General features: G+C 37.4%; 1 pseudogene; it reads left to right on the top strand.

The window, feature by feature from the left end:
• The first annotated feature begins 1,113 nt into the window (after positions 1–1,113).
• LOC136526017 (uncharacterized) lies at positions 1,114–4,869 on the top strand (annotated as a pseudogene).
• Positions 4,870–13,572: the final 8,703 nt, after the last annotated feature.

The following is a 13,572-nucleotide window of genomic DNA, read 5'->3' as shown; positions in this document are numbered from 1 at the left end:
CAATTTGACACATAACAGTACACAAGTCAAATTGCTTATCTAGGCAGTAATCTACATGTGAATGCCTATTTCTTCACGGAACTTAACTAGGTCCCTGCTCCACATCAGGTACTCTACTAGAACTCGATGCACAACGTTGGCTTCTTTTTTTCATGATCCCTTGCCATGTCGTGGGCGTGGACTATGAGATCGGCGTATGAGCATATTTTCAAGTAGTCAGGGCAGAAAGGGCAGGAAAATTCATTGTTTTCACGTACTATATAGCCATCTACACCATTGATTAGCCCTTGAGTAGTTTGATTCTTAAGGTGACGTATGTTTTAGTCACTTGCCACACCTTCAGCTGAAACAATCATGTCGTCTTCTTCCTCATATAGACTACTAATGAGCTCTAAAATAGCTTTTCCGTCAAATTTGTTGTCATGGGAAATGTCATCTCCAACTCTATATGTAAATATTAGAACAGAGTAAATTATATTAGTTGTTAAAAAGAACATCTACTTGTAATAATAATCACATAGTATGACATAAAATTAAATATTCACTTGGCATACCTTTCTTTGCCCTTTCCCATGATTAAGCTAGCCTTGCAGAGCACAATACAACATATGTGTTGTGTTGGGGCTTCTAGGAATGGTGGTGGCCTGTTATATAGTAAGTTTACTATTTATTATTTTTTCTCTCTTTCTCACAGTAGAATCTTTCACGTGAACTATGTACCATTCTTGAGGTTCCTTTTTTCCTCATGATAATTTTGTGGTACATGCAGCAGTCGCATCCGTTCTCGATTTACTTGGCCCTAACCTTCTATATGCTTTTCGTTCAAATATTCGTTCACATGTTGCGTGTGAACCTTATCTCTCCAGTTCATTGTTTGATGGTGCAGTTGACAAGACCGGTGTCGCTGCAGTGATTCCCTTAAAGTAGTTTTACTTTCCGTCTCGTTGTCCTCAGGGAATCCTGCTCTTTGTACATGTTTGGCAGCGGCACCACACCCCTAAGGTTTTAGCTATCCATAGCTAGATGGCCGCCTATTCTCATCGCCACTCATCATTTATGCTATCAGCGTTCCCTTCGCCACTTCCTTGTCCATAGTTTAACTCTTTCTTTACCATGGACGCCGTTCTTAAGGTAAGCATCTTCATCATTCAATTATTTTCAATAGCACGTTTACATTCCTAATATGTACATATTTGTCATTCGCAGAAGTATTTTGGTTTTTCATCCCTACGACCATACCAGCGTGATGTTGTGGACGCAATTAGAAGGGGTCATGACTGTTTAGTTGTCATTGCCATTGGTGGCGGCAAATCAATGTGGTATGTGAGAATTCCTTCATAAGTGCCCGCATCATGAACCACAGTAAAGCGTTCTCATTTATTATTTACTAAATTCAAAAACTATTATGTATTTTTTGTTTAATATTGTACACTCTAATCTCTCCTCCGCACTCCCTTTTTAACACTTGCAGCTACCAGCTTCCCCCGTTATTAACAAAAAAAGACAATTGTCATTAGCCCATTGTTGTCCTTAATGCAAGACCAGGTGGCCCATTTCTCTCTTTTTTTATTGCTATATTTTGTTTTGTTATTTTAACAATATAGCATTACAGGTCATGAGCTTGCAGCAAAGAGGGGTGCGTTCTGACTATTTAGGAAGCACGCAAAAGAATCATGCTGTAGTAATGAACTACGCTCAAAGTGGTTTGTATGATGTGTTGTACTTGACACCGGAAAAGGCAATTTCCCTTCCCGATAGGTATTATCATTAATATATATTCAAAGCATCGTTAAGATACTAATCAGTAACAATTACCCACCATTCTAATCGTGTTACTCTCAGTTTTTGGTCTAACATGATCCGTCGTGGCATTTGTCTGTTGGCCTGTGGACGAAGTACATTGCATATCTCAGTGGGGCCCTGATTTCAGGTATTTCATTAATCCAGATTTCCTTGTCAAATTTTCATGTGCTTATTTCTTATTTTTTCTTTATATTATGTTCCAAATTTAGGATTGAGTACAAAATGCTCCATCGTTTAAGAGCTAAATTGTTTGGTATCCCATTTTTAGCATTGACTGCAACGGCTACTGATAGGTAATACCAGATTTATTATTGAACTATATTAATGTTTTTCCTGGAAAGAGATATCTATTTACATTATTTATTTACCAGGGTCCGCGAAGATATTTGCAAATCACTTATCCTACGTGAACCATTCGTATTCATTGGCTCTTTTGATAGACCTAACTTGTTTTATGGAGTAAAATTAATTAGATCTGGCACATGCAGTAACGAAGCAATTGCTGAGTTGATACGAGATGTTCCTCGTCGGGTATCAGCCCGTGAATCAACTATAATATATTGCATCACAATATGTGACACCGAGCAGGCTGGTTTATTTTTTGTTTAGTTTTTTCTTTTATTTTTATTTGTATTTATTTTAATTATTATTTTCTCTCTCTTGGTGTTGATGCTCTTAAATCTCTTGGTGTTGATACTAGGTACATGATGCTCTTAAATCTCTTGGTGTTGAATGCAAAAATGTATCATGGACAGATGGATAGTGCTTTAAGAGAGGCTGCACACAAGTTCGTTTTAGTTATAACCAAAATTACTCATTTCTTTGGTTCATTTATCTTTCGCTTTCACTTGTTACATGTAACAATCATTTTCAGGTCATTTGTTACTGACGAGGTATTTGTCATGGTGGCCACTATTGCCTTTGGTATGGGTATAGACAAGCCAGATGTCAGGTGTGTTATTCATTTTGGCTGCCCCAAAAGCCTTGAGTCATACTATCAAGAGAGCGGTAGATGCGGACGTGATGGTTTGCCTTCAACATGTTTGCTTTATTATAGCCGAAGTGATTTCTCTAGGGGTGATTTTTATTGTGCTGCAACTAATACAGTGAGTTTTGCATTTTTCCTTTAAGTTTTTTGTATCGTATTTTCAGCATCTATAAACTATTACATTATACAGGAAGCTCAAAAAGAAGTTATCATGTCATCTTTCTTTGCTGCCCAAAGTTATTGTGTCCTTGCTACATGCCGTCGCCAACATATTCTTAATTATTTTGGCGAAGCTGGTGGTGACAATTGTGGTTAGTAGTGAATCCAAATATTTCACATTTATTTTATTCACATTTGTATATTCCTTTGGTCTTTCATTTTTGTCTTCGTTTTGGTAACCACAGGTAATTGCGACAATTGCACATCAAGGGTCGGCAAGGAGAAAGACTTATCAACCGAGGCTGCGATGTTGCTTGGTTGTGTCAACGAGTGTGGTGGACGTTGGGGCCTAAACTTCCCTATCAATGTGCTTAGAGGATCACATGTATCTATGTTAATTACAACCATCCTTTTCGGTGTTCTGTTTACCTAGTGTATTTGTTATAATTGTTTTATTTTAAACATTAGTGCAAGAAGGTTATAACCAACAATTTCCAAAATTCTGAATTCTATGGCCTTGGGAAATCACGGGAAGCCAACTGGTGGAAAGGTCTAGGTGGAATTTTATTAGCCAATGGTAACTAATGTCATTGTCTGTAGCATATTTGTTTTTTTCGTAATAAGTCATATTAGCCATTTTGATATATTAGTAAATATAAGTTATGATAATTTTCTCAATGAATATCATTTGATGCAGGTTATCTTAATCAGATCGTCAATGGGTCATACAGATTTGTCAGGTTTATAGTTGTTTTTTTCACAAATATTTTTCGCATTAATGTTTTTCTTTTGACGGCTCATGATACTTCTTTTTCAACAGCATATCTGCTGATGGAGAGAAATTCCTTCACTCCTACCATTACTCTGGACATCCTCTCATCTTAAGGGTCACAGATGAAATGTTGTCTGACGATGATTACTCCACGTCTAGTGATCCGGAAATCGCTCCCGAGCTCGATTTTCTTTCGAAAGTATGCTAGTGACCTTTTATTTTTCCATGGATTTTAATACATGACTTTGCACATTTCTTTAAAATATTAATGATTTTATTTTCCTAGCATGAATTTTAATACATAATTTTTTTCTCTAGGATGAGATCTTGCTGTACGAAATGCTTCTTGAAGCTCGGAAGATGATAGCTAAAGACAATCATGCAGCACCGTACTTTCCTATTTTAACGATTCATTTTTTCTTTCCAACTGTTTTTATTTTTCCTGCTATTACTATTTTCATATTAATTATTTTGTTTTCTCTACATAGGTATGCAATTTGTAGTGATCAGGTTCTTAGGAATATTGCTAAATATAGGCCATCGACTCCTGAGAACTTGTCCCTTGTTGACGGAGTCAATTTGGTAATGTTTTTTTCATGACTACATTTATATAACTTACAATTACTTAACTATGTCTTCAATTAGTTCACAACACTTCATTGTACCCTGTGCAGAATTTTGTCAATAGGTTCAGTGCTATTTTTATACACTGTGTTAAAGATATGGCTAAGGATTTTAATCTCGACCTTGACAACATGGAGATAGATGGATCAGATAATGATGTTGATGCTCCTATATCCTCGGATAATATCGGAGATGAATCATGGGATCTAATTGATAATGACAGTAATTTTTTTAATGCCACCGAGTTAGACTTACCTGAAGGTTCAATAGAAAGCGAAATATTTGACATCATCTTCGATCACAATGGTGTAAGTAACAGCTTACTTCCACCCTGTTTCTTAAGATTCATTTCCACAACATTTGTATCATTCTCACCTTTTTTTGTTCTTATTTGCAGCTCACCATTGATGAAATCATTTTATCAGTTTCTTGTGAAACTAGCTATCGTATCGTACAAGCCGTGCAACATCTGGAGTCCTCCTTTTTAATCTATCAGAGAAACGGCCAATATTTCAAGCTGTAGAATAGTACAACTTTGTATTAGGGCCTTAATATTTTCGTACCAAACATATTTGTATGAACAATATTGTATCTCCCTTAATTACCATGGACCATGACATTTGTCAACTTTTTTCATTTCACGCAATATTATGTATTCGATTTTATTTTTATTACAATATTGGTATTTTTTATTTTATTTACATTCTAATTACCAGCCTGTTCGCTTATTGGTTTTAGCCAGGGTTTATCAGCCAGCCAACAGTGTTTTCCTCTTACAACAAACCAGTACCAGTCAGGCTTATCAGCCTAGAAACCAACCAGCGAACAGGTTGTACATTCCTTAGGGCTACCAATGGATTCACTCTTTCTGAAGTCACTATGAATAGTACGCTATCCCTTTCCTCTCGTTTATTTTATTACCACTGCCTTCCCCTGTACCTTCTTTGTTTTTGTTTAGTCTTTTCGAACTGTTTGGCTGTTGGTCACACCACTGCCCATAGGTACTCAAGTAGTCCAGAACCATTCCATTGTACCTCTAGGAGCCTATTCTTTCTTCAGAGCGTTGGTTCTTGACATCGTTTCACAGCAGCTGCTCCTCCCATCCACATATCTTTCTCCAAGCCCTGGTATGACTGTTGCCATCCATTGAAGGCTTGCTGTGTTTCTCCATTCCTTGGATCCGGTTTGTTCTTTTTTCTTTGGTTTCTTATGTTAAATTTGTATTTCCTACATCCTTACTACATTTCTTTATGTTCTTGTGTTCTTTTTAATAATATTGGCTATCGTAGTTCTTTCATCTGTTCAAGCAAATTAATTAGAACTCTGTTGTATTTTGTACTATTTTTAGTTACGCAATGTCAGACATGGATAGTGGCTTCGGTGGTTCTGATAAACCACGGCGTAGACGGTTGAGCAAATTATCTCAAAACTATTCATTGCATTCACAACATCCCCACAGATCTATCATTGATACTATTCCTCTGTCAATCGTGCTTGCAAATTCAGTTGATCTAGATTTTGTTACATTTCTTAGTTCTCCACACAAGATTTATCAGGTCATATCAGGTTTTGATGAAAGGAAAAGGAACATTGTTGAATCTATTGGGTTTGGTGGTCTCCTCTCTCTCCCTGACATTACTTATGAGAACAAATCATTTTATTTTTGGTTATTAAACCGATTGAAATGGTATCATGGTCATCTGACTGTTGGAGATGGAAACATTTTGTCTATGACCCTAGAGCACATTGGCAACATCAGTGGCCTAAAATTCTCTCAGATTGACATTTCTGATGATTCACTAGAAACTGTTAATGAGAAGTTGGCTTTCATCAAGTCAAAACTTGCTTTCCTAGATTATGGAAATGGCACTGTTGAAGCAGCAGAAACATTTGTCCAGCAGGAATTGCCAAGAGTCTTGAGTAATCAGCATTCAAATAATTTCAAGATCGCCTTTGTCATTTTTGTGATGGGACGCTTTCTTGCTCCAAGTCCTGACCATCCTGATGGTCATACAAAATTTTGGGGTGCTCTGTAGAATCCTGATGAAATCCCTTCGTACAATTGGAGTGCTTATGTCCTTTCAAATTTGCTGGACGCCACACGTTTGGTGAATTGGGTAATCCCTTGTCAGAGGTCATTGAACACAGTTGTTGGTTGTTCATTAATCTTACAGGTATAACACAGTGCTTATGTTATATTTTTGAATGACATTAACTAGTCTTGGTCTGTTGACATAGAATTAATTACTCGCTATAATTCTTTATATGAATCATGCTTATTCTCATAAAATCCATGCATTTTTTACCAATGTAGATTTTCTACCTCGATAACATCGATCTAGGTGAATTGAATGTCCCACATGACATGTTACCACGTTGGAAGAATTTTTCTAATGATCGCTTCAAAGAGATGATCGAAGCAGATAGGGTTGTCCCTTTGGTGGCTTCAACTACCTCAGAGTTTGGTCGTAACTAGGTATTGCTTGTTCAACCACAAAAATTTCTTAGTATAGAAATCGGTTGAATAATTTCTAATCAGGTTTCACAAACATTGATAGGTTTTGCGATCAAGTAACACATGTTATATGTTCGGGAATCAACAAATGATCATTGCTGCACCCACTGGTTTTACTCCTCACCACCACTGTACCAGTCAGAACAAAAGCGTACGATAACGGATCAAACCAAGTCATGTGCTCAACAATCAAGATAGAACATATTATTCCAACACTGTTTCACCACTGCCAACCCTTTTTAAAACTACCCCAAGTCTTAGAATGTAGCACCCGGTTTTAAGGACAAAACCAGATACACACCATATGTGAGCCCAGGAAGTCAAATCTCACATATAGCTACAAATAAGGGTAATATCAATAGACAATGCTTAAATACATAACGTATTAGTATAAAGAATATAATGTTAGAGTATAGACAGCGGAAAGACAACTTCGATCTTCAAGCGAAGACTCCAAATCCACAGGGACAACTGACTGGTTGATCATAAGCCTAATTCCTCCAAACTCTAGCAATCTGGTACCCATCCAAGATTTTTTCAAAGATTTAAAAAGTAAAGCAAGCGTAAGTACATGTCGTACTCAACAAATATAACATGGGTTCATGAGACTCAAAAGGCTGACACTGGTTTAACTGCGATTAGCTTTTAATGAGTCATCTTTTAGCAATTGTGTGGCAACAAATTTATTCACAAGCCCATATAAACACATGATCAGTTAAACATGAATAATGAATAGCATAAATAGTAATCATTAGTGAACATCTTCATCATCCGTATCATTAGTGTTCATCATCTATTCCGTAAGGGTTCCACGTGACCGTGAACACGACTGATATACCAGTTTTACACTCTGCAGAGGTTGTACACTTTCACTGTGAGTCGTGATTTACCCTTTCGCCTGAGGTAGATAATCTCTTGACCCACTTCCAAAGAAGGTCAGCAGGGTTCACTATGAAGTCTTTCAAAGGTTCATCTAACAAGTTAGGGCCACTAAGGTTTCCCCATCAATAAGCATGAACCCCCTTCCAAGGAGTGACTAACAAAATACAAAGAAACCAAAGTGCACCCTCTTGGTAGGCCGAGATCATACAAATCGGAGCCCCTCTTGCGCCATAAAGGTAACCTCTAACAAGCTAGAAAAGGTCCTCATACTGAGCTAAAGTCAGAGCCATATAGCCCTCACAGTTGTACTGTAAGTCCCGGATGATCACTTGTAGATAAGTCCTTAGGGAGAAGAATCTAGAGCACCATAAAAACAGCCCAATGCTCTAGCCCCCTTGTTCCATATTGCTAAAAAACATCTTTTAATGTTTATTGCATAATCCATTAGTCAAGTTACAAGGTCATAGTTATAGTTGAGCACTAGCATCATACTACCCAATGCAATAACCCAAAGGCATCAAGGTACAGGGTAACAAAGTGCTAGGAAATTCTTAGTGGCAGTCAAGGTAGACACATGCAGTATGAATTAGATGATTAAGGGTGTATAGGACAACAAGGAAGATCCCATGCTATACTTGCCTTAAACTTGCTTTACACCCAAAGCAACTTACTTAGAGAAGCCTCAACTTTATCTTCCATTCTGCACCTTCTGGTTTCCAACGCTTACGTACGGTTCTCTTCTACTCGTAGCAAACACCAAACACACAGAAACATACAAGCAAACAAACATAAATAACTAAGCATAGTACACCAATCATAATAAAAAGGGTTCTAAAGAGATGGCTCGTTGCTACAGTCACAGGAATGCAAGAGACGCCGAAAAGTAAACTACCGTTAAAAAGAACCGGCTACCAGAAGATTTTGGTATTATAAAACAAATAAATGTAAGCTTGTTTTATTTTAGCTAAGCAAAAGCCATGTGAAGTATATTAATTCAGATTAGTCAAATCATCTTTTAATTCAAAAGTCGAGTTAAGACTAGTCATATTTTATTAATAAATACGGCCATATAATTTAAGTCAAATCAAACTTTAAATTCGCAAAGATAAAAGAACACGTGAGAATATCTGTTCAAATTATATGTGATGCATGTTTGAGCTAAGCAAATTTAAAACATATATTTTTTCATTAGCAATTAATCATATTAATTAATATTTGCTTATGAAAGACCGTGGTGTAGAACCTACGTTTGCTTTACATTTAGAAAACTAGTGGCATGCACACTGATCAAATTAGTATTTTATTTATAAAATAAAACTCAGAAACATATGACATGATTATCGCTGCTGGATTACATCTAAATGACGCAGGCATGACATTGATAGTATTTACGGCCAATAAAATAATGGGGCAAGGAAGATGGGCTGACCACTGATCACAGGCGTCCTGTCATTTACTTGCAGCCTGTAGTGTTCTGCACGCCAAAGTGCCAAACACAACACCAGTTGCAAAGAACTGCAGCAGATTATTAGCGGTGGCCAGCATGTGCCCGAGGTGAATATATGAACATGATGTCCATCTGGAAAGATTTGCAGGGCATCTGCATGACGGCTTGCTGGCTAGTTGGAACACATACCTTAGGGCTCGGCAAGCAGCAAACGCTTGGCTTCCCCACCTGCTCGGGCAGGGAGAGCATAGCGAGCCATGGTGACCAGGAAAGACGTGTACGTACGTCGTGGCAACGGAGCACGGAGCGAACAACATACGTCGGGTATGGCGATGCCGGGTCTTCTTGCAAAGCTAGACACGAGGAGCGGCAAAAGATTCTCCACGACGGCGAGGCAGCAGCGCGGACAGCAACAGCGGCGGCGCGGCAGCCGGACGGAGCTAGGGCAAGGATGCAGCAGTTGTGAAACGTGAGCCAGGGGTCCTCGGTTTATAAAGGAACGTACGGCCGGCGGAGATACGCCGTATCCCATGAGAATCAGGGCGGCCAGGATTTCAACAAGTAGAGGCCAGGTCCTTCACGAGGCAGGAGAAAGGGAAAATTAAAGGCCTTCGGGCCAAAAAAGAACAGACAGAGGGAGCTGAGAGTTTTCCTTTTTATTTCAAAATCTTTTTCAAACTAATTTTGGAAAAGTAATTTGAATCATTTTGTGTTTTGGTCAAAGCCACACATTCCAGTACGTAAATCAAATGCAATGGCATGTATGCTCAAACATGTTGCTACCTCCTATGATAAATTTTAATTTAATGAAAATTTTTGTTTTCCTATGTTTTTATGAGCACAAAAATACAAAATTAAATCATTTTAACTTTATTTCAAAAGGAGCAAATTTTAGGGTGTTACATGGAACTGATGTGCTAGATTTTGCTGCTATAGTCAGGGAGAAGTTCCAAGGAAAGGTATTATGTTTTCATGCATGCACATTATATTTTGTGGTACTGCAGTTTGTTTTAATTAATTAACTTATAAACCTGAACTTGATTTTAGGTCGATGATAAAATTCTTGATGACTTGAAGCTGTACAATGCCAGATGCTTAAATCATATATACAAGTCATATCGCTCGATGCCAGCTTCTACTGTCAAAGAAAATGCCAACATTGCCCTGAAGTTATTAGAAAATAGCAATTGTTTCTCTACAAGGAACACTTCTGAGCCAGCAAATAATAATTGTGACACCAGACGTAGGAGCTATAAAGATTTTCTCAGCGGAACTGATTCAAGTACAGAAGGTGAGCTGTCTTTTTCATTTTGGGATTGAATTTGATCAAGGTTTATCGTTTTGAACATATATGCATTCTCTGAAATAGGTGAAAATAACATAATGCACTCCAAGATGCCAAGGACTAGGATACCTAGTGTAACTGTTGTAGGCGGCAGCAGCAGCACTAAAATGCTAAAAGGCATGAATAATTTTAAGCGTCATCACAGAACTCTAACTAAGTTTTGAAAATAGGTGATCTCTACATTCTCCATCTTTTTAGCTTGATCACAGAATTCTAATTCCTTACATTTTTTTCCAAAATGCACAGGTATCAATGATCAATGTCAAAGCAAGCAACCTGAAAGTGAATCTCGTCCTAACAGAGAGCACACTACCATGTTGCATACAAATGTTCCTAGATTTGTTAACAATGTTGCATATCCATGCTCACCTGCTTATAATAGTTCTAAAAAACAATTTAGGTCTGTTGGTTTACAGGAAGACCAACCCAATACTCCTCCTGGTTCTTCATGTGGAGCTGTTGCTGGTAATGAACTTATTCCTAGAGAGGAGACTGATTCTAGGAAAAGATCAGCAGACCAGTCATTCACTGGTTCTTTCAAGTCATTAGGATATGATACTCCTAGTGGTACTAGTTCTCAGTACCAAATCACGTATGTGGGTTTACAGGAAAGGCAACTTAATACACCTCCTGGTTGTCGAAGTACGGCTTCTGCTGGTAATGCTATTTTTTTCAAATGAGCACACTGACCCTAAGAAAATTCTAGAAGATAAGTCACTACCTGGATCTATGAATGCTAGAGGTCTTGACACTCCTCAGGCTACCCTTAAGATGACTAGTTTTTCACCTAACATATCACCAACAACTGAGAATAGGATTTACTCTGGTGCGTGTTTGGGCATAAGGATGCTCGAGTCAATGAATGCAATAGATTTGAATGCTTCTTCCTTTGACTCTGATTACAACTGTTCTTTTGAGCCAAAAAAAAAACTCACCCTGGCTGTTTTGCTTCATCTCACTGGTCAATGAAATTGAAGCACCCTGAAATAGACCCATTCATCAGCAATGAGTTTTTTCAGTGGCTATCTACTACTAGTACGAAGGACCTGGATAGGTACATTTTTTTTTCCTTTTGAAGCATACCATTGCTATTTTCACATGTAAACTTTAGCCTTGTTTTTTCCAGGGACTGGATTATTCATGGTATTCCTAGGTTGTTGAAGATTGATGGATACAATTTGAAAGACCAGTTTTGCTAAAAAAAACCATGACCTTTGATGAAATGGATGTATCAATACAGCGAATGAAACAACTCGACAAAGCTATATATCCTGCTGACGTACCATTGAGATGGCGGCATATGCTTGAGTCAGACTATGCAGTGCGTACTTTTCCTTGATCTAAAAAAATATTAGTTAATTTTCTGATTAATGCAAAGCTATTTAAATACATTTAGTTTTCTATTATGCAAGTATATTTTTATTCTCTCCCATAATAGTCTACTTTTTCTCTTGAATGCAGCTCCATGTTCTCGGTGCTGAAAATCCTGTCGAAAACAAACCAATCAGAGATCAGTTTGTTGGTCCAGCTGTTAATTACGAGCTTTCAAGTTGCCGCATGGTTTGATATTATTACATAAATTTTTGTTCGGCTGATCTCCATTCATTTACCTTTAAATTACTACCAGTTTCTTTTCTTGTCAGTTTTTCGTTCTGATGTTTGTTAATGGAACTTGGTGGTGTTATGCCTGGGATTTGAAGGCTGGTGTCGTTTTCATTATGGATCCTTCAGTTGGTATTGAGTAAGATGATATAGTTTTCAACAAACATAGAGGCACAATTGACCAATTGTCTAGTTCCTTGTCATGCATTATAACTGATCTTTTCACTGGAAGGTTACCTAAGTTCACTTCCACCAACTTTGTTGTGTTACGCACTCCTGGAATAGATGAAAATAGGTTAGTACTCAACTAATTTGAATTAGCAGTAATCTTCTACTCTATTGCTTTTTACTGCATTGCTTTATTAAAGTCCTCTTTTTCCTTTTAGGAATGATTATGGTATGACTACCTTGTTTTGTTTATGGAACTTCACTGGCAGCAAACTTTCCATCGATTTTACTCAGGTATGTTCATTGAACAGTCGCTTTAATTTCTTACCCTAGATTTAATATAACATTTTATTATTTTTTTATGTTCTCTAGAGTAACCTCAACCAGTTCAGATCATACCTCTTGTACCAGCTGCTGGAAATGAATGATAACAGTGGTTGGTCTCCCAGTACCTTTGTCAAGATTATCGATTGAACGAGCTCTTGGGAATGAATGAACACACTGGTTGGTCTCCAAGTGCATTTTGTGAAGATAATTGTGTGAAGCAACTACTGGCAGCATGAAGCTCTTGCTTGTTGTTTCTCCTTTTGAGCTGCTTTTATTTTCCTTTTGCCCATGTTGTCACTGAAGTAACCATTATTACTCTTTTGAATATGATGTAATTCACTACTGATTCGTCCATGTGTTTAAGCCCTGGATTAAACACTTTGTCTTTCTTGCCCTGAAGTGTACCATTTTATATAGTAACCATGCATTTTAGTACATTCGTTCTTTCTTGTATCACATTCTTTTTATTGCCCTTGTCTGATCGCATGTTTTTTATCACCTACATGTTAGCACATTTACTTGTCTAGGAGTAAAAAGGTTTATAATGTTGACGGGCTGTTTGTTTGCTGTGCTAAACCTTGTGTACCATGATTTTGATTTACTTTTTTGTAGAAATGGTACATGGTGCCTAGTTGATGCTAAGTATAGACGCTATCTATATGTAACTAAATTCGTCAAGGTTTCTTTTGTTGTTTCTATCGTTCAATGCACACAAAAATGAGCTTTTGCAGAATTAGCAACTTAACTCTTAAAATGTATGGACACGTGTTCACAATATTAACAGTCTTGGCAAAAAAAATTCCATCAGATAATAAACAATTCAAGTTTTCAGTCTTATTTTTAAAACTTATAATATCTGGGTTTACAAAAAACCTAGACTATTGAGGATCGAGATTAAGCACAAAATTATATCACTATCTTTTGGAAAAATGGAAGAAAT

This window comes from Miscanthus floridulus, chromosome 19 (assembly GCF_019320115.1).
Source record: "Miscanthus floridulus cultivar M001 chromosome 19, ASM1932011v1, whole genome shotgun sequence".
NCBI lineage: Eukaryota > Viridiplantae > Streptophyta > Magnoliopsida > Poales > Poaceae > Miscanthus > Miscanthus floridulus.
This window is presented reverse-complemented; position numbering and strand designations above follow the sequence as displayed.